Here is an 8190-nt window from a genome sequence, read left to right as displayed (position 1 = left end):
GCTCGCAGGGAGATGGGAACATCTGCTCCTGTGCCACAGGCAGCAGGACATGGGGAAAATTGTCCCTTGTGAGGGGTGAAGTGGTTCCCACGGGCAGGACAGAAGAAGGGACAGTGGAAACAGCCCAGGAAACTCCACATGGACCCCAGAGAGGGGCTGGAGAGGAATGGGAGCTCTCAGCAGAGCAGCCGTGCTCTCTGTTCCCCAAAACCGGACAATTTGGAGCTCTGAGCCTCCATCCCCCCTCCCGTCCCGTCCCCCCAGTCCCTTCCAGTCACTCCTGAGTTTGTCACGTCAGTAACAGAGGTACAAACAATAAATCAGCTGTTCTGAGCACTCTGTCGGGAAAACAAAAAGAAAAAAAAAAACCACAAAAAAACCCACGAGACAAACTCCAGGCTCCCCAGGCGCAGCACAGAGAAGGTGAGGAATCTCTGCAGGGGAACGGGGTGGAAAAATCCCCATTCCTGGATTGTGCGGAGAAGCCGGGAAAGGAAGGGTTAAAGGCGAGCGCAGGAAGCGCAGGAATGCAGCCAAGCCAAGCAGCGCCGGCATCCGCACGGACCCAGCCCGAGCCATTCACTTGGAAAGGGGCGACTCCGCAGAACCTGTCAGGATTATTCCGAATCAATGAAGGGCCACTCAAGCAGCTCCTCCAGGGCTTCATTGTCCTGGGGCTGGGCAGGTCCCGAGGGAGGGGGAGAAACCAGCCCAGCGCTGGGTCCCGATTCCGGCTGCTCTGCCAAGGCGAGGATGGACAAATAACCAAGAACAAGGGTGGAGGAACAACCGTGGATGGATAAATAAATGAGCACAAGGATGGGTGAAGAAGCCCCAGCTCGCTCAGCTGGTGACCCCTGCAAGGAGGGGCCTGGCCAAGGGGTCAAGGGCTTGGAAATAGAAACTGGGGGTGCTTTGTGACCCCAAAACCCAGATCCCACTGCAGAACTCACTCTGCATCCCAGGCTGGAAAGGCTTAAAGAGGTGAAAGGCTGGGTCTGGAAGGGGAAAAACTCCCAGCAAAGCAACAACCACAGCAGCTCTTCTCAGATAAAAACAGCAGGGAAGGGATTCCAGCCCTGCCCTGCTCTGTTCAGGACACATCCTCAGTGGGAAGGGACCCCAGGGATCCTCCAGCCCAGCCCCTGGCCCTGCACAGACTCCCCAAAATCCCAGCAACCAGCCCCTGTTCAGTGCCAGCACTCCCTGGAACCTTTCCCTAAACCCAACGTGACCCCTCCAGGGTGCCCAGAGCTCCATCCCCACCCCTGAACACCCAGGGGATCCCGGGCTCCCCTCCTGGCCCAGCCTGGCACCAAATCTAGCACCAAGGGCACCACAAGCCAGGAGGGAGCTCAGGGGTGGGGATGGAGCTCTGGGAATCCTGGAGCTGGGCCAGGAGGGGAGCCTGGGATCCCCTGGGAGCTCAGGGTGGGGATGGAGCTCTGGACACCCTGGAGCTGGGCAGGAGGGGAGCCTGGGATCCCCTGGGAGCTCAGGGTGGGGATGGAGCTCTGGGCACCCTGGAGATGGGCAGGAGGGGAGCCTGGGATCCCCTGGGAGCTCAGGGTGGGGATGGAGCTCTGGGCACCCTGGAGCTGGGCCAGGAGGGTCAGGTTGGGTTTAGGGAAAAGTTCCAGAGGGTGCTGGGCACTGAACAGGGGTTGGTCACAGCCCCAAGGCTGCAAGAGCTCCAGGAGCCTTTGGACAATTCTCAGGCATGGGGTGGGAGCCCTGTGGGGCTCTGAGGAGCCACCACGTCCTTCCTGAGCCAGAAAAAATGTCTGGGAGAGCCCTCGAGGCTCTGCTTGGTCCTGGAGAAGATGAGAATGGCTCTGCCCAGCCTGCAGCCATGGAGAGCAGATCCCTCAGGCTTGCAGGGACCATCCTCCCCCAAAAACTGCTCCAAGCCTGGATCCTTGTTCTTCTGTTGGAGCTGGAAGCTCCCAAATGTGCCAGAAGCCTCCCCAGGTGTGAATTGTCTCCAGAGTCCCATTCCCACAGGGAAACGATCCCAGATCCAGGTGCATCCCCATCCAGCTCCAGCCCAAACCCAAATCTGGCCATTCCCCTCCTCACTCTTCCTTTTAACACTCAGACTGAGAAATAATGGTAATAAAAATCTCTGTCCAGGCCACACCCGGCCAAATCCACCAGGGATTTTGCAGGATTAAAACAATTTTGCTGAACACTCAATCACATCAAAAACAAAGGAAAGGGAACCTGATGGGATAATTAAGGGATTTGCTGCACCAACATCCACAGTGGCACACCCAGAAGCCCTCAGTAAATACCCTCTCCCTCATCCCAAGAGGGGAAAAAACCCCCTGGCAGTGAAAGCTGTGCCATGGACTTCAAAATAAAACATTAAAAATTCAGGAATTTACCCCAGGGTGCTGAATTATCCATGGATTATTAATGCTAAACCCCTGGTCCCTGGATGGGGGATTAACATGCAGCTGAGAACATCAGGGAATGCACAGAGAGGTGTTTGGAGGATGAAAGAAATGAAAACCTCCTTGTCCTCAGCCACGGAGCTTCCCAGGGCTGTCAGCCTTGGAACTTCATCTCCATGAGAGATGGAAACCCGGACAGGACAAGGGAGAATGGTTTTGAACTAAAGCACAACAGATTCAGATTGGATATTGGGAAGGAATTCCTCGCTGTGAGGATGAGGAGGCCCTGGAATGGAATTCCCAGAGAAGCTGTGGCTGCTCCAGCCCTGGAAGTGTCCCAGGCCAGGCTGGAAGGGCTTGGAGCAGCCTGGGACATTGGGAGGTGTCCCTGCCCTGAGACTGGATGGGTTTAAGGTCCCTTCCCACTCAGCACTCCATGATTCCCTGCTCCCATCTCCCTTCCCCGCCAGCTCCTGCCTCTTGGCTTTCACCCAGTGCCCTCAGCTGGGCAGGCAAACCATCATCCTTCAGGATGCTCCTGAGGGGTGGGACAACACCCCCTAAACCCACGGGAGAAGGAGCCAGATGGAGCCTTTGGATGGGAATGTTCTCCTGGGTTTGTGCACTCAGGCCTGGCGGGCCCCGCTGCTCCTGAACTGGAACAAACCCCGCTTCCAAACCCCTTAATGCCTCCAGCTTTCCACTGCCCAGAGGGAAATCCCACAAACTGAGCTGTCCCCCTGATCGTGGGCTCCCAGCTGCCAGGAACATTAATTCTAACCTGAGCAGGCCGCTTTCATTAACGAGGGCTCGGCCTGCTGTGGGGCCACTTCAGTTAACGAGGGCTCAGCCTGCTGTGGTGGGCAGGGCCTTGAGCAGCAGCTGAGGAAGCTCCTGGTTCATCCCCACACTCTGCCTTGGGACCAAGGCAAGGCAGGATCTGGCTGTTTGGAGAAACGTGGGCCTGGTTTGTTCCTTTAAACACCAACAGAGCTGTGGTGTGAGGTTTCCATGGATCACAGGGGACTCAAAATGACAAACGGAAGCGAGATCCGCGATCAGAGCGGAGCAGCTCCCGAGCAAACAGTGAAACCCAGGCTGGCTGTGCCCAAGGTTCAGCTCTCAGGCCTTGGCAGCCTTCCCTGGCCGCTGCCAGCACAGCCTGTCCTGCCCCCGGGTGCAGCCAGCGCTGCTGCAGGGCAGGAATTGCACAAGAACTCCCAGTCCTGCCTGGGAGGGGAGCAGAACAGGTTTGGGGACACTGGAGCGACACCTTCGCGCCACTGAGCAGCTCTGAGCTGCTCTGAAGGGACTTTATATAACACAGCCAGGGATGGCCATGGCGTGTTTGGCATTCTTCCTGCCTCAGGAGTGACTGTGCTGGTGACATGGCTGCGTCATGCCCTGCACAGGATGTGGAGGAAGGACTTCAATGATCCTTGTGGCTCCTTTTCAACTCAGGGTATTCCAGGTTCTGTGGTTCCAGAGCCCAAGTTTCCAGCAATTGGCTCAAAATCCAGGTTTGCTGGTGTTCTCCTGGAAGGATCCTCTGTCTTTGGCCTGGCAGCCCAAATTTAGAAGTAAGGGCATTTCCCATCTGGCCTAAGGATGTCCCAGGAATGGAACTGCAGAATCAGGGAATCCTGGAATGATTTGGGTTGGAAGGGACCAGGACAGGGACAACTCCCACTGTCCCAGGCTGCTCCAAGCCCTGTCCAACCTGGCCTTGGACACTTCCAGGGACAGGACAGCCACAGCTTCTCTGGGAAATCCATTCCAGGGCTTCCCCAGCCTCACAGCCAGGAATTCCTTCCCAATATCTGCCCTACACCTCTCCAGGTTTTGGCAGCAGTTTGTAAACCAAGCCTGAGTCTGAGCCTCCCTGACCTCCATCCCCAGGACACAAAGACCTGGCTGTCCCCCTTTGTGTGGCTCCAGACATCCCAAAAGCCACTTCCTTCTTCTCTTTCCTCCCTTAACCCCACCTTTCCATGACATCCCTGCACTCACATCCATGTTGGTCAGGAATCTCTGCCTGGAAGCACCTTCAGCTCCTAAATGGGAGATTTCCCCTGTTCCACCACAAAATAACTGCTCCACCCCTCCCAGGACGGACCTGGGGCTGCCCCCAGCTCCCCCTGTCCCATGTTGGGACCTTTACCCCCACAACCCCAGGCAGAATTCTTTCAGGCTTAGTTTGTGTTCTTTGTGTGGGTTTTCCCAGGTTTTGGGGTACAGTAAAGCTCCTCCACCCCCAGCGAGGCCCAGCCCCTCTTGGATTCCACAGCAGCAGATTCATGAGCTCAACTGGAGCAGCAAAATGAAATTCTGAGCTCCCTGGGCAGCTCTGTCCCCACCCAGGAGAAGATTTCAGAGCTTTCCTCTCGCTGGACTGGCTGGCATGACCTCAGGAGCTGCCAGGGCTCCCCGAGCCTCAGCACAGCTCAGAGAGGCAAAGCAAATCGCAGTGACAGCGGGGCCAAATCCCATCAGCATGGGCACGGGCACGGGAGGAAATCAGAGCCACAGCCCAGATTTAGAAACAAAACTCCTCCAAAAATCTCTGTACCATGGCAGGAGGGCAAATCCCAACCCAGGCCAGACCGCGCCCAAACCCCGCTGAAAGGCGGCCAGCAGAGCAAAAACATCTCACCCTGAACTTCACCCTCCTCCTGCTCAGGGGGAAGGGGACAGGGGCTCCACAAACCCGCCCTGGAGCTCCTCTGTTTCTGCCTTGGCATTGAGGAGGGATCTGGGAAGGGCTGGGGAGAAGGAGAAGGAGAAGGAGAAGGAGAAGGAGAAGGAGAAGGAGAAGGAGAAGGAGAAGGAGAAGGAGAAGGAGAAGGAGAAGGAGAAGGAGAAGGAGAAGGAGAAGGAGAAGGAGAAGGAGAAGGAGAAGGAGAAGGAGAAGGAGAAGGAGAAACATGGAGGGTGGAAGGTGAAAGAGGTGATGAAAAGAAATGGAAGGAGGGAAGATAAATGACCCTTCCACTGAAAATTAAAAAGGAAGAGGTTGGATCTCCTGTCTGCACCTCCTGTGTAAAAACAGAAGTTTTGGGAGCAGTTTTGGAGCCTGCCCCAGCCCTTTTGCAGTTGTTCATCACACAGAGACCTCTGCAGAATCCATGCTGGTGGGAAGGGCTGCAGCCAACCCTATGGGCTGTGGAGGCCTTTCCATGGGGGTGTCCAGCCTGTGGAGCTGTTCTGCCCTTTTCCCTGCTTTTCCCACTGTCCCAGACTCAATCTCCATGGGAGAAGCAACGTAGGAATCATGAGAAGCGTGAGGGATTCATTTGCTGTGTCTGGAGGCTGCCAGAGCAGCTCCCAGAGGCAGCTTGGTGGATGGAACTCTGGCAATTCATCACAAGCTCCCAGCCTTGCTCCTGATGCTGTCCCAGAGCCCAGGAATGGCTTCCAATCCCTTCCAGCCCAGGAGGGACAGCTCCAGGCAGAGACAGCTGCTGGATGTCCACAGAAACCATCCCTGTCCTCCTGGCTCTGGCCCAGCCCCAGCCCAGCAGCTGCACTGGGACTTCCCTGGACCCCATCCTGGTGGGATCGACCTTCAGGGATCAGCTGCTCCTGCACAAACCCCACTGGCCTCAGGAGCACAGAGCTGGGAATGCTGGGGCTGTCACAGCCCAGCTGCACACCCAGACCCCAGCTCAGTACCCAAATCCCAGCTCTGCACCCAAATCCCAGCTCTGCACCCAGATCTCAGCTCAGTACCCAGATCCCAGCTCAGTACCCAAATCCCAGCTCTGCACCCAGATCCCAGCTCAGTATCCAAATCCCAGCTCTGCACCCAGATCCCAGCTCAGTACCCAGATCCCAGCTCAGTATCCAAATCCCAGCTCTGCACCCAGATCCCAGCTCAGTACCCAGATCCCAGCTCAGTATCCAAATCCCAGCTCTGCACCCAGATCCCAGCTCAGTACCCAGATCCCAGCTCAGTATCCAAATCCCAGCTCTGCACCCAGATCCCAGCTCAGTACCCAGATCCCAGCTCTGCACTCAGATCCCATCCCCACACCCAGATCCCAGCTCAGTACCCAAATCCCAGCTCTGCACGCAGATCCCAGCTCTGCACACCCAGATCCCAGCTCTACACTCAGATCTCAGCTCTGCACCCAAATCCCAGCTCTACACTCAGATCTCAGCTCTGCACCCAAATCCCAGCTCTGCACCCAGGTCCCAGCTCAGTATCCAAATCCCAGCTCTGCACTCAGATCCCAGCTCAGTACCCAAATCCCAGCTCTGCACTCAGATCCCAACCCCCACACCCAGATCCCAGCTCTGCACTCAGATCCCATCCCCACACCCAGACCCCAGCTCTGCACCCAAATCCCAGCTCTGCACTCAGATCCCATCCCCACACCCAGATCCCAAACCCACACTCAGATCCTAAACCCACACCCAGATCCCAAACCCACACTCAGATCCCAACCCCACACCCAGATCCCAACCCCACACCCAGATCCCAACCCCACACCCTGATCCCAGCTCTGCACTCCCCAAAGCAGAGGCAGAAGCAGCTTTTTATTGAGAAGTTGATTTGAAAATGTTCCATGTAAAGACCAGGAGGGATTTGATGCAATCCATTTTTTCCTCCAGCTTCCTCTGACTGCTGCATCTCAGCCTGAAATTTTTACTTATTTTTTCCCCCTGTGGACCCCGAAGTTCCCTGCCCCAACTCTACCGTCTCTGGCCCATGAGGGCCATGGGCTGACCTTGGGCTCAGGTGAGAGAAGCCAAAATCTTTTTTATTTTCCCTCAATCCCAGATGGCTTTTAGAATGATTTTTGGAAATAATCCTCTTCTTTCCCTGCCCATCCCTGCACGTCCTCACCAGGAGCAGCTCCCCAGGAAAGGCACTGGCACAGGGACAGGAGGGGACAGGGAATGAGAGCGAGAACCTTGGGTCCCCAGGGCTGCAGGGGACAGGGACAAGGGGCTGCAGGTGCCAGCTGAGGAGGGGACACAGGACATCATTCCCAGAGCCACCACCAGGACCAATTCCCACTGTTTTTAATTTTCGTTTTGAACTCCAGGTCACCTGGAGCTGGCATCTGGCAGAGCTCATTCCCTTCCAGCCCATGGCCCTGATTACTGAGATTTACATAAAATGAGGAAAGCCGAGCTGAGCCCGTGGCACTGCTCGGTGTCACCGCACGATGTCACAGCCACTCCCAGTCCCACCCGCAGCACTGGGGCTCTCTGAGGCGTTTGGTTGTGCAAACAAACCTCGCTGGAGCCAAGCCAAGCTCTTCTGCCCAGCTCTGTCACCAGGGCCATGTCCCACCCTCCCTGCTCCTCACATTCCTGCCCGGGCAGGTGGCAAAGAGCTCCCAGCACTGGCCAGGCCCCGGGGGCTCCATCACTTGGGAACCTGCTGGTTCCTGGATGTCCTGGAGTCTGGCTGGAGTTGTTTCATGGATTTGAGACAAACATTCATTATTTTCCTGTAAATGTTTGTATGTCCTGGCCTGAACTTCAGCACCCAGCCATGGGAAGAAGGTTCTCCTTAGGTGGGATTGAAGGAAGTCCCAACTTCCATCTCTGATGTCACGGAATGTTGGGAATGGCCAAATCCCAGAGCAGCTGTGGCTGCCTCATCCCTGGAAGTGTCCAAGCCAGGCTGGACAGGGCTTGGAGAAGCCTGGGGTAGAGGAGGTGTCCCTGCCCATGGCAGGGGTGGGATGGGATGGCTTTAAGATCCTTTCCACCCCAAAGTGTTCCATGATTCCTGTTGGGCCAGAAGGTCTCCACAGGCATGGGAATATCCTGATCCCAG

Source organism: Catharus ustulatus, chromosome 31, assembly GCF_009819885.2.
Source record: "Catharus ustulatus isolate bCatUst1 chromosome 31, bCatUst1.pri.v2, whole genome shotgun sequence".
Lineage (NCBI taxonomy): Eukaryota > Metazoa > Chordata > Aves > Passeriformes > Turdidae > Catharus > Catharus ustulatus.
Note: the sequence above shows the minus strand (reverse complement) of the source record.